At 36.8% G+C, this 23,083-nt stretch overlaps 1 long non-coding RNA gene across 3 annotated transcripts in view; it reads right to left on the bottom strand.

Annotated features, from left to right (window-relative positions):
• Positions 1-23,083, bottom strand: part of LOC308200849 — a 550,918-nt gene that overhangs the window by 408,024 nt on the left and 119,811 nt on the right. For all 3 annotated transcript variants that reach the window (XR_013955866.1, XR_013955867.1, XR_013955868.1), the window contains exon 4: positions 7,900-8,026. This is a non-coding gene — a long non-coding RNA (uncharacterized lncRNA). The remainder of the gene's footprint in view (positions 1-7,899; positions 8,027-23,083) is intronic.

Below are 23,083 nucleotides of genomic sequence, written 5' to 3'. Positions count from 1 at the left end.
TCCTACTTTTTTTTTTCTTAATTACATGCAGTTATTCTGCCATCTAAGAACCTCTTAGAGGAAACAACAGATTCTAAGTGGGGCGAGGCCATACGAGGCAACATGCTGACAGGACAGTTAGGAGCTTTGTGCTACTTACAGGCTGAATGAAATACATAGTCTTCTGTGCCTAATCATTATTTTACTGACACCTGTGATAGTATGGTTAGGTCCATAGGTTGTCAGATGAATGAAGAGTGCTATTCACTTTACACACGAGGACCAATGCCAAATTTATCCCTTGGATTCATTCAATTGTCATCCCACAGGAGACAATTCTCCAGTTACTTTTGTATACCAGCGAGTTTAGAACTGACCAAAAAAATTAAAGAGCTCTGCCAAAGACCTTTGAAAAATTTTGAAACCAGACATATATACAAAAAGCATGAATGTCTTGATTATTCACCTGAAAAAAAATATTAGTTCTATTTGTTTTCTGTGTACTGAAGTTCCATCCATTCATAACTGCTCCACCACTCCTTCATAACTTGCAGTCACAGATATTTTACCATCTTCTCCATCTGGTGTTCTATACTAATAAATCCAGTTCTGAAATAGGCAACCTCACCACAAATCTCAAACCTTCTATTTCACCAGGAAGTAGAACTTTCGGTACTTTTAGACGTAAACTCCTATGACAAGATTTAGTAACTGTTGTCTGTGCATGAAAACATCAGAGAATGCTGTGAGTTACGCACATAAAAGAAATGCCTTGGTATCTCCAAACAGCTTACCCAACTGTACCAGACACAGAGTGGAGAGTAATACAGACCTGGATGAAAGCTGTTATTCAGGGCTGACAGGATGCTAATTTATCTTAGTTGCCAGCTATCCATCATAATTTATTTGAAGATCTAGTGAATGTATCTATAAATCCAATTTATTTATTTATTTATTTATTTATTTATTTTGGTAGCTAAATTTTCTGATGTTTTGTCTTGTTTTAAATGGAAAGGCAAGATCATTACTAGTGTCATGCTTCTCATCAAGCATGATGCCTATTCTGAAACTTGGGTAATATCTGTAGGAACAGCCTTGGGCATGTAATAGACAGCCTCTTCATACTATTCAGATTTTCTGAAGATATATAATATTTTGAAAGGTTTTAGAGGCAAGTTACACAAAAGGTATAATAGTGGTGGACTACATAAGCTACCATCAGATGAAGTCTGGCCTAGTCTCAGAGAAATATCTGGAACTGCGTATCTTATGGCTCTGCCATTAATACAGCCATCTATCTTGGGAAAAGGGTGTGCAAAGGAGAGAGAGAATGCAACAGATACAAAAATGTCACCGTTTTCTTTATTATCACAATCTCAGGGAGGTACTGGCAAACAAAACCTAGGGCAGTAGTTTGCTGTAGGTGCCTTGAGGTACTCTACAGTCCCTCCACCCACACCCTGTCCTACTGACTCAGCACTGTCACTCAAGTGCACGTACCTGTTCAAAACAGAACTCTGCTTCGTTTGCTCTAAAGCTTATGCTTCCAAGGCCACAAGATGATACACTAAGATGTCATCGGTAATGAGTCCAAATTATCCATTATACTCAAACTGCTTATGCTTGAGCTTTTAATACATTTTGAATATTAGATACCATGTGCAATTTTATCAGGATCCCTAGATTTTTTTTCCAGCTGCACTTTTTTTTTTAAAAAACTTTTAAAGAAAGCAATTATTAGACTACAGACATTTCTTTATACCCTTCTCAGACATTTTACCAGCAACCTCATGTTACAATAGTGTTTCCGTCCTGTAAGTGCATATTCTGGTATTGGTCATCGGAAATCTTGCCACTAAGTCTTGTAAAATTAGAATATTTACAAGAAACATGTATGCATGTGTGTGTATATATACATATATGAGATACAAGAATTTTGTTTAAAAAGATAAATAAACCTCATTAAGACATGAAGACCTTAATACCTTGTAAGCAGCAATAGTGTGGCAAAGAAGGAAAGGATTTAATGTTAGTATTAGACATTTTACAGTATAAATATCTTCTTGATTAATTAAATCTGTGAAGTATATTATCCTACCCTGAGGAAACAATGATGTTCAACAATGTTTTTTATAAAGGAAAAAAAATAAAAACTAAACAATTTGCTTTTGATATTTAACCTAAGAAAAAAAGAGGTAGTGAAAAATATTTCATGAACTTGTATAAACAAAGAAATTTGATTCATTCCTTTAATTAAAAAGAAACAATGCAACTTGCAAGAAACACACTTATTTTGTTCAAAAAGGAAGATTAATACAGGTTAAAAAGGCTTTCTAGTTTTACCAAATTAATACTGTGTTTAATTATATGAGATTAAAATTTCATTATACATTATACTTTAATTGGTATAGAAGGGGCCAGAGGTTAAAACCTTTGCACGAGTTACCTTTTGTGCTGTTCCAATATCTAATAACATAGCAGTTTTAAATTATAAACCCTGACAAAATTTAACAAGTTTCTTACATGTTTTAATTTTACCCTAGTAATCTTTTATGTGGAGCTGCAGTGTTCCTGAGGTCATAATCCTGGATGATGAAACAAGCCGAGACAGAAATCATTACAAAATCAAAGTGGCTGAACGTTAGTGGATTATGGTAAAGGTGCTACCTGAACTCAAACCATCAACTGTAGGTTTAGACATAGCTACTTTACAACAGTTACATGCTGTAGTAAATAAAACACACTGGCCAGCGGGGAACCTTTCTGCCTCCTAAACAAGCAGTTATACCTTCAAAAACACTAGGAACTTCTCCTCAGGAAGAGATCAAATAAATCTAGAGGGTACTTCTTCCGAATGAATAAAGTGGCCTTGAACTGTTTAACCACGGATGCTGTGTCCTACAAGTGGGATTTTCAGAGGGCTCCAATGGGTTTAGGCATACAAAACTCTAAAGGAATTAAGATACCTATTCCAGAGGCGTTTGGAAAACCCAGCACTACTTAAAACAAAGTTTCTTGAACATATTTCTTGAACGTAAACAAGAAGAGGACCTGCTTCCAGGACAAACATATCTCCATTTTAGAAATGAAGCAAGCAATTTTATTGATATGTATGAGTAATGGTTTGCTGGTAAACTAATGCCATTCCCACGTTACCTTCCCCCATGCCCAAACCTCGAATGCACCAGGCTAGTGCAATTAGTTGGGTCTGGAGAGTTGGTTCTTGGTCTAAGAATGTTGATGTGCAAGTCTGTGAATAGGTAAGATTCTTCCAGTGATCACAAACTGGTAATTTATCCTTGCTACAATGGATCATTTAAACGGCCCTTGTTCCTGAACAATCCGAGGAAAAAATATCTCTGCTTCGTATGAATGAGAAATTGTCTGGCTGATGTAAGAATAGAGAACAAAAAGCTTCTTTGGGGGAATCTGTACTACCTTTTACTTCTGCAGTGACCCACAAGGCTATCTATTACGATTGAATTGAGTGATTATTGATTACCCTTTACTATTGACAAAGTCAGTGTGTATATGGATTACCTGCCATATAAATGCCAATCCCAAGAATTTAAAATGTTTTGGACCATCAAGAAACTACAAAACAACTTCCTAATGCATATTTTGTTGTTTGTTTCCATCCTATATCTCTGTGCTTATGCATTTTGAAAATTAAAAATCAACTGCTAGTTTGTATGGCAATCCACTTAGCTCAGTGTCAATATCATGTAAGCTGCACATACAAGTAACAGTCTGTTTAGTGCTATCCCAAAGTGACCCGTAGAAAAGGGGTGTTTGCTTGTGTTGTTGAACTGAGGTGAGAACAGAGCTCTAATTACCTGTTTGTGTGTTGTTTTTTTTTTCCTGCAATAGTTTACAGTTGGATCTCATTATTGGATAACTGTTTAATCAACTCCAAAAAATACAGTGTAATTAGTAGTGCAGATACACTATGAGGCAAACATTTGCAAGAAAACAGAAGCCTATTCAATATTTTGTTCAAACAAGAAATCAAACACTAAAAGAATACATGTTCATATGATTTTAAAATCTTATACTACATATTTAGATATTAAAATAGTTGTTCAGGGTCCCATTTGAAGTAAATTAACATAACTTCATTTAAATCAACAGAGATGTACTGATTTGCACAGTATGAGACTTTGACCCACATGTTGTTTTTTTTAGTAGCATACCAACTTTAAGCCTGATAATGTTTTTGTTGAAAAAGAACACTTCAGACGGCTTTTTGTGTGTTTAATGAAATTCAGGATGAGGCCTTCTACAAGTAACTATAGTGAGCAATTTTAAACTACCTTCCTCATTAAAAGGACAAACTTTCACAGCCAGTAAATGAAATTCTGTAATTAAAACATGTTTGTTAAAAAAAAAAAAATCTGGAAAGGTCTTGGACAGTGAAATAATATCCTTTAGATTAATGTTTAATTGAAAACAGTATTTACTGCTCTAGTGCATTTGATAGAGCTCTTTGCTGTGTTTCTTTATGTATAATTGTGTTCCGCAACCAATTTAAAATAACTAGATGAGTGCAGTCCTTATAGAAGGTGAAGATGAGTCCTTGCAAGGATATCAATGTCTACAGGGGTTTCTTTCTAACAGATATGAAAAAGTAATTTCCATTCTGCTACTTTTGTGTGATCCTTTCTGCATATAAAATGCCTTTCACATACATACAAGTCTTCTCACCTGAAGAGAATATTTCCTAAAATACAACATAACCTACCCCAATTTTCCTATGTATCTTTGATTTAATGGAAAAACTAGGTGATACTAATTAGCAATATAAACTTTTTCCTTTAAAAGCATAATTAGTTACTTTATAATATATATATATTAATGTGATTGCTACAGTTATAACAAAAAACAACAGATACAATTCTGAGTTGAGTATGGAATGTATAGATAGTTTTAAAAAGATTTCCTGAGGGGCTTCTGAAATACCCTGACTACAAAAAGTACAAACCCAAATGCAATTGGTAAAGCAAAGTTCTGCAAATGCCATTCTAATATTACATGGCTTCCAATCCAATAAAAACATTTCCAAAAATTTTTATTGCTGTCCAAATTCTAGTAACATCTAATTAGGTGGAAGACCCTAATTCACTTCAGCAAGCTCAGCTTCAAGTATTTGAATCGGTACCATTGCAAATTGATCAGTTGAAGCCAACTGGGTTCTACCTCAGTCTCTCCCATCACATCATTTTTTAATCTCAGGCTTTTCTAGTTATCAAAACACTGCAGGAGAAGCAGACTTTTTTTGGTGTTGTTGCTGGGTATCTTTTGGAATGCAACAATCTGGGGGAAAAAAATCAAAAACTGAGATTCTTATCTTGACTCCTCTTTCTTATATGATATAGCTGTTTCTGGAGCTCGTTATGGACAAGTCGCAGAGGGAAAATTAAGGAGTATCGACACTTCTCCCAAAGCTATTAGAGGTATCACAGGTTTTAGCAGATTTAGAATTATAAAGCTATTTGACCTACTCTGGCAAAAAGCCTGAGAACCCAAAATTTGGCCATACCACTTGAAGCATTAATGAGCTGTTTTCAATGATTATCCTACCTGCTTCCTCATTCCTCTGACAATTTCTCTTGTTGCATCTTTGACCAAGTTTAGTTTAGATGCTCTCAGATCAGTGACCCTGTCTTCCTTCATGCGCATAAAAAATGAGTTTACTATGATTCTATTGAACTAGTAATAATAATACACTGTAGCAGAATTTCCCCCGGAGTGTCAAATTGGAGCATAAAGATACTGCATTTTTGAAGGATTTTTTAAAAGAGGGAAGGGGACCTCGGTATGACTTATTTGAATGTGAGTGACTTATTGTCTCCCCCTACATACTCAGAGCCTGATTGCATTTAGCATACTGGCCTATTGTTATAGACAAGAGAATGTCCAACTCTCTCAAGGTTAATTGACTGCTGTTCTTTGAAATATACATGAGAAACTTTATTGACTGTCTTGCATCCGACCTCACCTGTCACACAGGAGGAGGACAGAAACAGGGGAAACAACTCCACAAAAGGATGAGAAGGACAAAGGTGAAATGCACTAGATTTTGCCAAAATATTTCCTCTAATTATTTGTTGTTGTCCAGTGTATTTTCTTGAATTTGCCTTTTTATTATCAGAAAGTCTGTAATTTTTAAAGAGATTTCTCCTAAAAATTTACAAAATTAACTTGTACGCCTAGTACCACAGGATATAAGGACAGCTAAAAACAATGACACAGCAGCATGCAGATGGCCAAGATTTTTTGTAAAATGAACATTTGTACTTAAGCATTTCCTCAGAACAGCAATTTCTTCACACATGTGAAAATGGCATGGAAATATATAGCTCTACACTGTTACAAACTTTCGTAAGTAATTACTTTGTTTTTAGACACTATTAAAGCAGTACCTGAGTTACCTAAATCATGCAAGGATAAAATGAGAAACATATCATGTTGGCATGGAAGCATTCCTGACAGAGTTCCATAAGGAGAGTAAATTAGACCATCTCATTGTCCCTGAAGTGATATGTATAATTTCCCTAGGTCTTCTACATCAAATCTGGGCCTTGTGATATTAAACTAGAATATGCAACTACATCTGGAAAAGTTGTATAAATTATCTCTAAGAGTTCTGTGAGGGAAATAGTGCTTCCTCTGTGACTGTCACACATGGTCTGCATACACGGATCTAAAAGTACAGCAGCTCCTGGAGATTCCTCACAGAAGAAATACTATCACATTGGAAGTGACAACCAAAACTGCAGCCTTGCCAAGCTCAAATCTTCAAGGGTTTTAATTAAATTTAGCCTAAATATCATTCTTGAGGTTTGAATGTTCTTACACCGAGAAAGTATCTGTAATTGTTAAACTGCAGGTCACCTTGAAAATAATTCCACAAAGAAAAACTTGAACAAAATTTATTTCTCAGATAAAAAACAAGCATTATTTTGTAAAATACTATGTCACTCCACACAACAGCTATTATTGTTATACTCAAATTGGTAAAAGGGTTTACCTTAGATTGCTGACACAGTCCTACCCACACAAAATATCCCCCGAAGAGCATATATAAGCCAAACACACATCTGATTTTTAACACATTCCATGACTTATTTCTCCACAACAACAACTCTGCACAAGACATTTTTGATGACAACGAGATAACCCCTTGTAATGCCTCCACCATGATAACTGGATTTTTGCTAAGCTTTCCATGACCAAATTACAGCCATAATGATGACACACTGCACACCACTGCCAAACAGCATAAAATGACACCTGCTTAGAACAGCTTGAAATGGAACTTGTCAATATGACCAGAAACATTACCAATAACTAAGAGACTGTTATTGAAGCTTACTTCTCTTGCATAGTACTTGCTCAGCTTCACAGCCTTACAGAACCAGAACATAACTTTATACCAGCTGAAATCTCTGAGATTAAAGAAGCATTTTTATCTCATTGATATAACAATAATAAAAAGCTATCCATATCACACAAAGGCGTACCACTACAACAAATCCAATTAAATCTCTTTGGACTGGTTTCAACCTCCATCTATACTCCATACTACAGAAAATCCACACACTCATGCTGTGCAAAAGCCATAGGTACAATATTTTCATTACCCAGTTCAGCACTGTGAGGTTAAAAAATGCCAATGTCCTATTCCCTTTTAAAATCTCTCGTCTCCTACCCCCTACCTGCCAGCTGTATAAAGTATTTCCCTTGCCACTAATTCTGATAGCATGCCCTAATTAACTCATTTTATCTTTCGGTATAAATCAATTACAATTAAAATATAGTTTGTCAAGCCTCAGCGGAGTATTGTTTCATGTTAAAAACATTTTCACTCATGAGAGAAAGTGTGATTAACTTCAATAGAAAGCTTAAAGTTCAACTTACTATGAGCTGAGGGAATCAAGTATGATTCTTCCTTCACAGAACACTTCAAGCTTCATCTCAGTGCAAGGAAAATAAAGGAGTAGAGAGCTATACCCTGGTCACTCAGATCCCCAGAATGTGGTAGGACCTGGGAAAAATAAAAAAGAAGATTTTGGTTGGTTGGTTGGTTGGTTTGTTACTGTTTGTTTTCATTTTTAAACGTAGCAAATAAGGTGAAACAATATCCAATGCCTGAAAGGACGAGCTTTTATGGTATCATACTGTTTGGAACACATTTGAAAACATGAAGTAGTATATTTTAATTTCATGTGGTAGATAAAAATGCAACAAGTCAAATTTCCAGCTACAGGTAAGGGATTCACTTTCTTCAGCCATGAGGTGAAGCACAAGAAAACCTGTCAAAGCTACGCCACTTTAACAGAATCAGAGGTCTGTTGCCAGTGCTCTGTCCCAAAACTTATTACCACATGAATCATTTTAAACATTACCTAACGTACAGTAGAAGAGCCTTGCAGCCCACAACACTTTTCTTTCCCCCCCTAAATAGACTTGATAGAGAAAGGTCGAAACATGAAGCGAGGCCTTACCGAGACGTGTGTGACAGTACTAGAGATCTTTTTTTTCCCCTTGGATGTTTTTGGTAACATACCCCCACTACAGCAACACTGGAAATTCTGATCTAATGGAGTTTAGCAGTCCTATTTGGTATAAAAATTCCTGTTTTGGTCACAGGCACTGTGTTAAACACCACCACAAACTGCCTTGTGTTGGCCGCAGCCTGTTCTGTCAGGGAACAAAGCGAGCCCCAGCACTGGAGCTGGGTGTAGCTGAGGCCATGAGGCAAGGCCCAGAGGAAGAGGTGCATTTTGAAGAAAACAAGGGCAAGACAGGGAAGGAGCTATGCCTGTGGACATAGCTGGAGGTGTGCTTTCAGAGGAATGCTGTGGCTATGGGGGGGGGAGGGGACCCGTGGAGGACCCCAAGCTGTAGCACAGCACTCCTGAGGGAGCACAGCCTGTGAGCAACCATACTGGGGCAGGAACACCTCTGAGGTATGACACAGTGAAGTGTCACCTGCCTGTTCTAAACTACCAATTTTCAAGAAAAATGAGAACAAACATGTTTTATAAAGACTCTTCCGTTGCCTGGTTCAGGCTATGAATGGATGCCACTATTATTTGTAGCCCATGAGTGCTCTATGAGACTGCACATGCCAGATTTCTCCATGTTGGAATAGTACTCTGAGGACAAAAATTCATACCTGTAACAGAAAATACTATTTACTATTTGTGGCTTAAGAGCACACACGATAGAAAGTGCCTTACACTGTTGTATTATATAACAGCCTCAAAAAAAAAAAAATCCTTATTGTTTTCTATTGTTTTCTGGTTATTTATGTCCACGTCATTGTGCTTTGCTGTACTGGCCTAATTCTATACAATACACAACTTTACAAAATGTTTACTACACACAAATATCTGCTGTATGCCTCTGTGCAGCTGTGGCAAAACACTGCAGAGTTGGTTCAAAACACTGACACTCCTATGATGCAAAACACTGAACTGGTACAAATGCAATCTATGTGTTAAAATATGTTTACGAAACCTGAAGTGCAGCTATGTCAGCATTTTCTGATGAATATGGTCTTATCTGTTCATACCACTTCACCTTATGTTAGGCCAAATATCTACCTTTGTACAGGTGGCATAAATCTTTTACCACTCACAAAACCTATTCCTTTCTATGCAGGAAATGTGAAAATATAGCATTTCTGATGCACACTCACATTGTAATGAATATGAACACTGTATTTACCATTAACTGGGAGGGGTTTTTTGTTGTTGTTGTTATTGCTGCTATCAGAAACTTCAGATATTTCCTTTATATTTTTATCCTGTAAATTTCCCCGAGTATTTTACTGCACACTTTTGACAAGTACAGCTCTAGATTAGCAAACCATGGTTTTGTTTGACCCCAACAACCATGTAAGCTTCTAGTTTTCTCTAGTCTAAAATACACTGGAGTATTTTTCTGCTTTCCTGCAGTTTTTAAGTAGATAATAAGTCCCAAACTTCACCAGCCTTTAGCTGAAAGAAGCTTGTCACGGTGGTTGGTAGCTAATGAAGATCCTTTTAGTTTATCTTCATCAATTGTCAAATATTTGAGTCCATGAAGTGGTGTGATGAGGTACAAAGACAGATATTTGAAGGGATTTTAACTCATTTGAGCAATTACATGCTTAACTGCCCTGCGATAATCTGTCAGTCTGAGTCTTTTCTACACAGCAGAAGTGGGGAGTATTAGAATAGCTGGATTTAGAACATAAAGGCCTGGTCTGAATGGAAGAAAGGCACCAGAGAAATTAATTGCCAGTAACAAACAGCAGGGCTGCTTGCAAGTTATATATCACATAGTTACCTACCAGCAGTGGTAGAAGCCAGCTGTAAAATAACATACTGGATTGTGACAAAACAGTCGCTGCTATGAAATCAGTGAATACCATGAAGAATTTAAACTAATGTTGGCTAATCAAGTACACTGTATTACATAAATTATATAGAGACAGAGATAAAAATCTTGTATTATATAAATATTTGCTGAATGTAAATTTCAAGCAAACAAACGTTTTTAATGACAGTTGTAGCAGTTTTAAGAAGTGATCTCATGTTTGTTTATGTATGTCTGTCTGCCATACTCACAGAACATGACACTACTGTAAATTTGGTAATGGAAAAAAAAAGTAAAAAAAAAAAAAAACAAGAAAAAAGGAATGATTCCTTTACATTTTGTTCTTTAAATCTCAAATACTATTTTTTTTTTCAGATTATCAAGCAAGTCTGACTGATAATGTATATCACTTACAGTGATATAGGTAAGACTTCCTTAGGCCCAGGAAGTTCCACAGGAAGTCGAGCGAGCACCATTACAGAGAAGCCATCTTACCTACTCTGGACAGGCTCAGCGCTACTCTGGGCCCTCTTTCCAGAAACCTGACGTACTGTCCTTTTTCTTTTCATTCTACTCCCCTCCGGTCCCTGATGCCACCTCATTGCTTCACTGGTTGCCTCCCTCTTTATACAGCCTTCATATCCACCATTGCATTGCAGAAGAAGGCCTCCCGAGGTCAGAGTCAATGCTCTTGACTGCCAGTGAATATAAGGATGGCACAGTGATATTGTCACTGGGAATCCCAGTTCATGACACCTTTTTCCTACACTCATAGAATCCTGTCTAATTCAATAACACTCTGGGATTTCCAGTAGTGGGAAAGAATTAGTCCCTGTTATGGTCTTTTTACAACAAAAAAGCAGTTGTTGACTTCTGCACGTGATTTTTTAATTCCTTTGGAATTACACCAGGAAACCAGTGTGAAGCATACGGACACGCGCCTAAATTGTCCCTCACTAAGGCAAGAATATGTGAAAATACACATACTGAATTCTCTGATTGCCACCCTGGTAACACGAACCATAAATGACAAAGGGCATTTCTGTACAGAGAGGGCCATTTCATTCACATTACTCATGTTAGTTAGGATGTTTATTTTGGATTTGCTGTCTCCCTAAGGTGCCAGCTCTGAGGGAACTAGTTAGCATGGAAGTGTTAGGTACAAAGCAAAAGCCCTTCACCTCAGGGACTGTGCTTCAGTTCTGACCATAGGTCAGAAAGGAAATAAGATAGGTAATCTCAGCTCTGTCCCTAATGACCAGTATTCCACATCACAATGCTACACATGGCTGTCAGCTTCTGCTCAGGAGAGGCCCAGGACACAGCCAGCATGGAGAACTAATTACCCTCCCATCCCAGGGAACAAACGGGCAACCCAGCTCAGCACGCTGAGATCACTGGTGAGATACGGCAGCAGGCTAATAAAGTGGAGGAGCGTCACATGTATGGCTGTGGAATACAGTTCATGAGGCGCTTTATTTTTCCTTCATTAATGAGGATTTTACTTCAGACTCACTGTATAACATTAACATATTAAAAAAAAAATAGAGCTGATTTATTCAGTGAGCCTGGTGTTGCAAACATCACCTGCCTCTTGTTTTTACAGGCCTAATTCACATGGGCCAAATTAAGTCCAGACTTTTATGAGTGGGGCATAAAGGGCACAAAGAACTGCTTCCCCCATCAGCAGAATAAGGAACTATAAATTGGCTGCTTACACTGGAGAATCCAGAGGTAGAAATTCATGCAGTGCCAGCAGCACTAGTTGGGTCAGTCAGGCCACATCTGAGCTGGATGAACTAAGACATGTTCTCATTTCCTCCTAACACCAAGGCAGGGGAACCCAGTAAGGAAGTAAACTCTTCAAAGAGCTGATGCTAAGCATTCTCCTCTTGCCCCCACTGGAGCCGCCACCACCACCCCGGGTATCACTGCTCACAGTGCACAGAAGGGTGTCTCTCTCTCTCTCCACGTGGCATGCAAGATTAATTAGCACACCACTTAATACTTACTGGGATGCAACAGCTTACTATAATTACAGTGTTCGCTAACTGCCTAGACCATAGGGTAGAAATACCTGGCACCAGAAACACAGGTCACTGCCAGTACCTGCGCACACAGGTGCACGACTCCATTACAACCACCAGCAATGCTAGGAGAGCCAGCAGGGCTTTTTTTTTTTTTTTTTTGATCTTAATATAGCACAGAACATACACAAAGCTTACAGTAAAAACAGAGCAGCAGGTGTAAAAGGGATACCTTAAAAAGCTTCTGGGTTTATGGCTGTTATAATAGCAAAAGCATTAATTAAAAGGAAAATAGATACTGAATGAAGCAATTAAACATTGAAAAAAGAAACATCGCTGTTCTCAGAAAGGTACCTTCACACAGAAGTAATGGAATCACACATCTGCATATGAACCACAGGCCCAACAACCCACCACCACCTCTAACACACCCTTAATACTCTAGTCGTGCACCCACGCTTGAGCATTTATACCTGAGAACAGTTAGGAGCCTGTGCCTCTACCTCTGTGGGATCCTGGGAAATGTAGTCTGTTAAATGGCCTTTCTTTTTCCTGGGTTACTTTGGCTGTCTTAAATAACACGATTTTAAAAGATTTTAAATATTTATACGAGTATGTGTGATGCTGGGCTCTTTCTCAATTAAAATGTAGATCTGAACTTTTTCAGGTGATGGGAATTATAAACACAGCTTTGAAAAATAGCCTGGTCTGAACAGATAGGAAACTATGCCAAGTTTATCTTGACCTGACTCAGACTCAGCAGTGTAAGTTGGAGATGTTTGTCTTTTCATTACGAGCACTGATTTTTGAGGTGCCACTATAGCATAGGTGAATGCCATGGTAGCACACATCCCCTTCTTCTTAGAAATAAATTTAGTGGTTTAACACCCATTAAATGCAAATATATCAACTAACGGTATATTTGACTCCTCCCAGAAGAAATAGGTCATACTTATTTCAGGTTGATGTTCTCCTACCCTGTATGGACCAAGAGTCTAATTCTTAAGAAACCCAGGCTGAAAGATAACTCCTTATACTCTCAAGGAGGGAATGCTCTGGGTCAAAATATGCCTTCCTAATGGTGTTTTCTTTTGTGTTGCTAAGACAGCTAGAAGAAAAGGGACGCACTACAGGAAACAAGGTACTCTGTGATAAGAGTAGGCTACCAACTTTGTCCCTAGATTTCGCATCTATCGTGTCCTAGCAGTAGCATGAGAAAAACACCTGTAAGCTTCAGTGATAATCAAGGAAAATGAATCATACTGTTCCCACCCTTTCTGAAGAAGACAAAGATTTGCAACTTCTGCAGACTTTTCCCTCAAACTATATGTCACTTGAAAATGTCAAATCAGCTGGGGAGTAGATGTAGAATCAGGGTGGAGTTTGTTTCACCGGAAAATAATCATAATCAGCCCTCTTTTAACTGTGAGGAAATCTGTAGAGATTAGAGAGTAGAGAGACTACTAGACCAAAGACAAGCATTGCACGCTCATAGTTTTTTAGAGTTTTGTTAAGAGCATGTGTCTCTTGCTAGAAATATTCATCTAGTCCTCATGTCCTGAATTAAACTTAAGCATTAATTTTACTTGCTGCAATGTCATTAAGCCACCAATAAATGCAGTAAGTTCCAAAACTGAATCACTCCTCATGAACCCAGTCCTGGCAGATGCTCATGTTTTTCTGGATGAGAAACAAAATTGGCAGAATGAGGCACAGGCTGGACTTTGTGTCTCTACACCCAGTAACAGAACCAAACTGGTATATTTAGAAATCTACCGTGGTGAGACACAGATCCAAGACAAGGATGCCCTGGTTCATAGTGTCCCTCTCTGGGCCATATCACAGATCAGTGATCCTTACACAGGCCAAATGTTAACTAAAAGTGGTTACCATGGTCATAATTTGATAGGGAAATGGGGTACTGCAAGGTAAGGCAGTAAAAATACTTGAATTTTAGAACTTTCATTTAGGCAACTGTAAATAAACTTTGCAAACACAAGTAAGTGAATGGATTTTGCCATAGAATTCACTGAGGATTTCACCCTATACCTTTTTAGTTTACCAACCCTATAAGCTAAACTTTACCAAGATGCTGCTGAAAATAGGGCTAAAGGATCAGGTACATGTTGATTGCTTTAAATCATGTAGTGATTCCTGGTATAATAGAGCTTTTATATTACAGACAAGTTTTGCTGACAGAGGCAAAACAATCTTGCAGTGATGGTAAAAATTATTATCACTTACATTATCATAACACATGGGAGGCTTAGCTGATGACTAGAATCTATCACAGGCAAATATGAAAGACAGAGTGAGAAAGGAGTTTTCAGAATGTAGCATCTTCTATTTTATAAGTGACAAAGATAGCCCTCTAAAAATTAAATCTGCAAGAAACATGAGAGACAGTAGTTTTGCCTGAGATCTGTTTCATATTCTTATTAACATCATTCCCTAGGGGCAAGTAATTCTGAGTGTGATACAAAGTTTATAATATGCTGAGTATAATTATAATGAGGATTGATTAAGTTGGTAGCCAAAGTACAGTAGCTTTATATCTGAGAGAGCATCATAAAAGAAAACCACATAAAAAGTTATGGAATAAACTATACACAGGGACTGACAACTATCTCCCTAGTGAAATAACATCAAAGCTGATATACGTTGTATGCAAAACAACCCACAAACAGAGAAAATATTCTAATCGTTTAAAGGTTTCCTTGTCAAAAATTTTAAATCTGAATACATTACATGCTGCAAAAGAGAATAAAGTATTGACAGCTGTAGCTATTCCATGCAATTAAGCTCAACATGCCCCTTTTTTCAGTGACTGTTGAACAACTATTTTTGCCTTTGGAATTTTCTTCTGAGTTTCACAGGAACACTTGGCAACAGAAACAGTTTTTGAAGAAATCATTTCAGGAACTGATTCATCCCTGATTCTAGGAGAATTAGAAGAGCTAACTGGTATAAGGACTCATTAAGTCAATCCACTGTTTTAAAGTACTTTCTCCTTTTGTTTTACATTTTTATTTCACATCTACCTGAATTTCTGCTCTGGGTCTGACATTTGAATGTGTTTTGAATTTGTAACAGTGAACCCAGCTAGGTGAAGTCAGACAAAATGTGAACATTTCATATGCCTGAGTTCTCCTTCTCTGACTGGCAGAACTCCATGGATACAGCTTTTTAATTATTATTTCTAGGTCATCCTCACTTAAACTACCAAAGAAGCAAAAGATTATCTGTACCAATGTTGTAAAGTGGAATAACCATCAAGAATTTTGAGATTAATTCTTTGATGGGCTGAAATACTGGCCCCAAACCAGCAGTGAACTCAAATGCCTCCCTTTGTAGGGAGTCATTCCAGTGTGCAATTGTGGGTGCCAAAATTAATGAAATGATTCAAATGCTAAATTTAAAGCATCTGCTTTGGAAGACCATTGCTAACAGACCCACATGCTTCATGATCAATATCATTTTAGTGTAAAGTATAAAATATTTTTACTTCCATCTTAACAGTATAGCAGTTATTGTGTACAACTATGAAAGTACAGTACTTTTTAGGAACATAGGACATAGAACTAGAAAGCACCTTCTAATTCAGCAAATTCATGTCCCAGTTATTGCAGGCATCTACATCATGAGAAAAAAAAATTACAAGTAGTTCACATCTCATCTTAGCACAATCGAGGCATTCTACCCCATTGCTTCATTACTCCACTTTGACACTTGCTCTTCTGATTTTCAGCCTCAGTGTATTTGGCTTATCATATCCAACTGTTCTTTCTCTGATCTAACACTATCCTGAGTTATGAAGACCTCACAAAGTTTCTAAATTTTTAAAGAAAATCGCAAGAATAGTCTATCTACATGTTTTACCCAGAAATGCAGAGCCTTTAATGATTCAGATATAGCCATGTGAAAAAAATCTGTAGGGCAGAAGGGATGGCAAGTATCACTGAACAGAGTATTACAGTGTTGATGTATAAATGCAGCATAAAAAAGGGTAATGCTGGCTTCTGCAGCAAAATGATATTGACACAATTAGTTCGATGCTGTTTTTAGAGTTTACAGAATATGACCTCTGGATTTTTCATCTTCAAAGGTTACTTCTAATTAGCATCCAGTGATAACATGTTGGAGATGCTTCTTTAAAAGATATCACAGCTCTAGCAATGAGTACTGACATGGTATCTATCAAAGTCTCATGGTGCCTGCAATTCTGACAAAAGGCACTCCAAAGGACTGGCACGTACCACCTTATTTGCATTTTTGCATTTCATTATGCTCATAATTGCATACCACCACAGCAATTCTTCCACACTATCTCAGAAAACATTATCAGCTACGTCTGAAATAAATGCTTAAATGTCAACAATTGACGAGCAAGAAAAGCTGACCTTTGAAGGATCCCATTCTTTTGAGAATTGCCCTGGTATGACTCACTCCTTAACTTTCTGTTTGTGCTTGATAACACCAAAGGAACATAGTTTCTGTATGGATTGTTTTTATGTATTGGAAATAGAGGGGAAGTCAAAGAGCTGTAAAAATACAATCCATTTCTACTAGTAGTCAGATGGGTTTGACTGAACATTTGCAATGACAATTCTTAAAGTCACTGAAACATTAAAGTAAGTGGACATTAACATTAGGCTACAATGGAATTTCTATGGAATTATATGTTACATCCACGTTAGAATTAAAGTGAATTTATCCATGATTAATGTTATGACAATGAACAAAACAACCTTTCTTCCACAAACATGCTAACCATTTTACACATTGTAAGAAGTGTTTGACAATTATAAATAGCTAATCTAAAAACAAGGAAAACTATTCACAGTCATCTTACATACAGTGCAATATTGACTAGCCTTCACTAAATTGAGGTTACATATTGGTATGGTTTGTGTTTTTACCATCATTTCATGGCTCCATTTACATCGATTTGCATAGCAATTTTGGTACACATTTTTCAAAAAAAAAAAAAAAACACTAATCAGTTTTAGCTTAAAATAAATTACACCACCACAGAAATTGCTGCCACTGTCCAAAAATGCTAATCAATTTTGAAAATCTACATCATGGCTTGCATCCCAGATTTTTTCCATCCAATCCACATCAAAAAGAAATGATAGAAAATTATGTTAACATGTTTGACTGCTTGTTTGCTTGTTTTAGTCAAGGCATTGGTTATGCTTCAATGGCAAACTAATCGCCTGTTTGGAATCTCATCCGGTTTGTGTTACTTTTTTAATGGCAATATGGAGATGTTGAGGAAGATTTCAACATGATCCATACTGAAACTTTTGGATCCTGTAACAGAAGCATTTTCAGAATGTATCAGTAAAATCAGTTTCAGAAGTATTAGTAAAAAGAAAATTAAACTGTTTATTTTGACCAGTACTACATTCTTCTGTGGAAGGACTTCACTTCCCTCTATTAGATTTTGTTTTAATGAGGTGAAAAATACAACAGATCGACCTAAAAAAAAAGTCTGAGAAATTTGCTTTTTTCAAAGCCTATAAAAGATCATTACTGTAGGTGTTTTTTTTCTTTTCTTTTTTTTTTTTTTTTTTTTTTTTTAACATTTTAAATGAAACAATGGTTGTAAGCCAGTATTTTCACCCACTTCAGCTCTTTGGTTGACTCATATCTGAGTACAAGAGTGGGGTTTTTTTCACACAGCTTTCACACAGGTTCACACATTCCTAATTACTATCTGTTGTGGTAACAAGGCTACCTGCACCTCTGTCCCCAAATTGTTTCTATCTGCTTCTGCTACACCTTTTGTGAATGTATAGGACCTTTTTTTTTTTCTTTTTTCCTTGGGATATTACTATATAGTTCAGTACCCTGTAGAAACAACTGAGCTACTTCAAGATTAATTAACCTTATTGAATATATGCTAACAGAGCTATTGAGCTTCTGGTACTGCAGCTAATCTCCATTTCATGGCTGCATTGCTTCTAAATGAAACAGTGTACAGATAAAGTAAGCACCAAAGGAAAGATAAGCCCAACAGTATCCACAAATCTAGAAAGAAAAGGGGTTGCCTTTTGTTCTCTGCAATTAAAATCATCTTACAGAGATTCATATTCATGGCCAGTACTGTGGTTCAATCTATTATCTGGTCAATTCCTATTTTAAGAAGCATCAAACAGTGTTAGTATCTCTCTTTTCATACACAGGTGTATGCTGCCTTGACTCTAGGGGGCCAGGATATCATCCAAGGTGAGCAAGGACTTGAAAGGATTAGACTTGCAGGTATGTTACTTTCAGAGGTGTTCCTGTATGTTACCTTGCAAACAAAACGGCCTTTAGAAATAACTGGTAAGAGGCACATAGAGAAAAAATAAAAATATATATGTATAAAAACAAAACAAAACAAGATAGCTAACAAAAATATGCATTAAAATTTCATTCAGAAGTCCTATTTTGCACATTCAGCTACACATGAGAGTCGCTTATTCTTCCAAAACAACCTTTTCTGTATCATCAAGTCCTGAGGAGCTTTCTAATTCATTGCTTCACCTTGTTTGAACCACATATATTTGCTGTAGTTTTAATAAATTGCATGATGTCCAGATCTCTTCTAAGACGTCTCATGTGAAATAAGGATGCAGAAACACTATATATCCCATCGCCCTTTCCTTGTTGAAATAGGCATAAAAATAAGTGGGAGGACAATAGCAATAGACTTGGATCCACCAAGTATATCCATCATCCTTATGCAGTATGAAATATATGGCAAACTATAGACCTTGACAAATTTCAGTACTACTGACCAGCATTTTCTAAAAAATGTATCTATTATTTTCCCTGGTTTAGATGTTTGAAACATCACTTTTTAAAAGCACTTCAACATGATTTCCATTTAAAAATCTCCTAGACCTCATTAAGATCGCGTTCTTTGTTTCTGGCTATTGAGAGAGCTCAAATAAAGCTGAGACTCCTCATTATAAAATATTCTGCAACATGATTTAAAACAAGGCATGAAAAACTAACTGTAAAAACAACTTCCCACATGGATATGATTAACAACCAAGATGGAAGCATTTCTTGTTGTCAATAACAACTTCCAGTAATGATTAAGATGGGCCATTATAACTGGAAAAAAAATAACCCATAAAGCATTCCCCACATTAAAAATATATATAAATCAATATTTTGTATGAAAAATAGCACTGGAATTATTTAAAGCAATTCATAGGTTTATGTCCTTTTTGTGTGAAGTTGGAAAATGATTTTTTTTTTTTTTAGTTATGGTGTGTTTACTATAAAAACATTTGTCACTGTTCTTCATTGAGAGATAAAATGCTGGAAATGCACAGCGCACTTATTGGACAATTTAACATGCTAGGGTCAGGCACTCTGAGACTTCACAGTAGCACAACAAGAACAGATATTGAAGATGCTCGAAATCCAGATTATGGCTTTCAGAAGACATGGTGTATTGTTCACCCAGGTTGAAAGCAGATGTATGTTTATATACTTTAATCTTGGCTCAGATGTGAGCTACCATGTTAACAATTTTGTTGCCCAGGCTGCCCTGGCTTGGGATTTAAATAAAAACAAATTACAGGTCTTAACAGTGATAGATGGACTTCTCTTATATTTGTGTAGAGTATTTTTGCCTTAAGATTAAAGGCTTATGCATTTATCTGCATAAACTAACCCCTGGAGTAGGGTACTGCTGACATTTTCCAAGAAAAATGAATATCCTAACTTATTCCAAAGAGAAGACTTGGTATTTGTATGGCCAGAGTGACCTTTGCAAGTGCCCTTTCAGATTAGGTGCACTACATGGAAAATTGTGCTCTTACAGTACTCCATAAATCATACCTACCAATTTTCTTTAAAGGGGTATGTAAATATCAGTGTACCAGGTGGGTAAACAACACTAACCTCGTACAAATGGCTTGAAAATTGAAGAAAAGCACCTTATTTTGCTGCTGAAATTGCTTTTGAAGCCCAGCATCGTGGCTTGGGTTGTAGAATGCATGAAATGATTTGTGCACTGGGAATAGAAAATGGGTTGATGATAACCACACTCGACACAGTTCCTATGTTTCTGAGTTCTTTCGATGATCAAAGATATCATTGCTGTATATTACTTTTCTTTGCAGATCCCAAATGCATGTGAATTTCAAGTGACATACACATTATCTGCATGTTTCCAAAATGGACAGACAGCTTTTTAGTTTGTATTTCTCATTTGAGCTGGTTAATGTTTCTGGTCCAGTTTCTGTGCGAGTCTCCTTGCAATAGTTGTGTAGTATTTCCATTTAATAAAAATAAGGCAGAAAAGTTCATGTTCTAAAGAAGAAAAAATTTGAATTTGCAGCCTTTGAAACTGTCAACAGTGTTATTTGAATAAGTACTGCCTTAGAAAGAAGGAAGATGTGTTAATTGTTGCTAAGCTGTAACAGATAGTAAAGATTCTGAATCAAGAAAGAAAAAAAAAGCTCTGGTTTTAGATATACCGGTAGGGTAACATATATACCATATATATCATAAGCACCTTGATGAAACTTTAAGAACCAACTTCAAATGTGATCCTCACAAGATGATTTCACTTCAACTTTTAACATTTGTAACTGCCATTAATTCTGGAGGTCTCATTTTTACAGACACGTTGTCCTTATGTTGCTTATCCCACAATATTCCAGAGGTTTTTGTATAAATATCTACAGAAAACATTGCTACCTCATTTAGCAATGGATAATTAAAAAGCAGAATTTAAAGTTCTCAGCCAACATCTATAATCCTGGCCTTATGCTTAAATAGAATTTAAGTACCTGAAGATACCAAATGCAACTATCTGATTTTTTGAAGAATTGCTTTGATAAGTAGGAGCCAACATTCATATAAAAGTAAAGATGAGACTTAAATTTGAGAAATATGTAAGTCCTAGGATCCAAGAATGCAGTAAGACAAAGTACCGACTCATCCTAAATACTTTTCTAATAATTTTTAGGCCCAATTCACTAGTGTCAATAAAATCATTTGGGATCTTGCTTAGCAAGGCAAATGGAAACAGCAAGAATATACAAGTAACATTTCCAGAAATTTCCAGTCATTTTGGCTTTTGTTTTACTGTAGAGATGAATATCAGAAGTCCTGGGCTCTCACAGCTTCAGTTGCATTTATTGATGCTCAAACCCTCTGATGACATGTCAACCTGGGCAACAAAACCCAAACTCTTACATAGTTCTGAAACACGGACCTTAATGGTGTGATCGCAATCATGTTATAGTAGTAGAAGCTGGGAGCAGAAATAGGATCCACTTTTCTTCTTCTTGCCTACTACGTGATGTTGAAATAAACATATGAAAATTGTAATCAGCCATTTGGAAAGATGAAGTGTGAGTAAAGAATAAAAGCCATAATCCATTTCTAGCATATGCTTACAAAGGTGCCTTAGAGTTATATTGTGTATCAACATTTCCAGTGTCCTCCTTCAAAAATCCTTAAATCAGCTCAGCTCAGAGTGCCTTCGGGGCATAAGACAGAAGACAGAAATGCTTGCAGGAAAGTATTTGAAGCATTTCTGAAAACAGATTTATTTTTCACAAGAGGGAATAAACCCAACAACAGAAGGATATCATCTACCTCCCAAAGAAAAACAACACTGGAGGGAGAAAAGAGCTGCAAATGCTGTAAAACCAAGCTTGAAGTATTTCTGGTAAATTTGTTCTCAGTGAGAAGGGAAAAGAAATCATGGAGAGGATGAGGTTATTGTCTGAGGACATTTCCAGCCTGCATACCTGTGAAAAAAAGCAGGTTTTACCTCCTTGCTAGCAGCAGATCACTGTCATGTTACCACTGGTCCACCTTACAACTTCTTCAGAGAGACAAGTTTACAGAGGGGAACCATGAGCAAACCCGTATTTAAAACATGATTTAAAAGCAGCTTGAAAGGCTCATAATATTCCAAGTCACAAGAGGACACACAAACACCCCAGAGATACAAAATGCCTTACTGGGAACATGCCACATGTTTATCAGCTGTTTCCATCTCCTTGCAGTCTCTGACTTCATGTGATCAGTAGCACTATGAGCTTCCAAGAGCTTACAGTTATCTTGGAGATGCTGAATTTCTGCTCCCTACAGACTGTCTAAAAGACATGTGCTTCCTGCAGCTATTCTGGGGGGGGTGGGGGGGTGGTGGTGGGGGGGTGGATTGTTTGTATTTTATTTTATTTTATTTTGTTCTGTTTTGTTTTCTCTTGTTCTTTATTTCTTGCATTAGCCAGGGGGAAAAATGCTCATTCTTAGAAGTTACAGTGTCACTAATGCACTGCATGGGAAAACTTTGGGAACAAATCTATCATTTCGAGCTTAACAGACAGATGAGTTACTGTAAGTTCAGTATTCCACTGCATCCAGAATCTAAGGATGTAGAATTTCTTTCATTTAAGATTAAATCAAAAACAAGCGTATTTCAACAAGGGACAGCACAGCCCTATTTTGTTATTATAGAAGTATGCGATACATTTAAAGAAACTATTTAAACCTCAGAACCTTTTGTTAATGGAAGTCTCGGTTCTCATCAGTGTTTTGCACTGATACTGATTTAAGACAAGACCAGGAAAAATTAAATTCAATACAAAGACTCATATTAGTAGCTGAAAACTTGCACTGTTTCATGTAGCTCCAAAAGGCCTCATTATAACAGAGAAGTGGATTACCCTTGACTGGTGCAG

The sequence above is a fragment of the Anser brachyrhynchus genome, assembly GCF_964034855.1.
Source record: "Anser brachyrhynchus genome assembly, chromosome: 11".
NCBI lineage: Eukaryota > Metazoa > Chordata > Aves > Anseriformes > Anatidae > Anser > Anser brachyrhynchus.
Note: the sequence above shows the minus strand (reverse complement) of the source record. Positions and strands in the feature narration are given on the sequence as shown.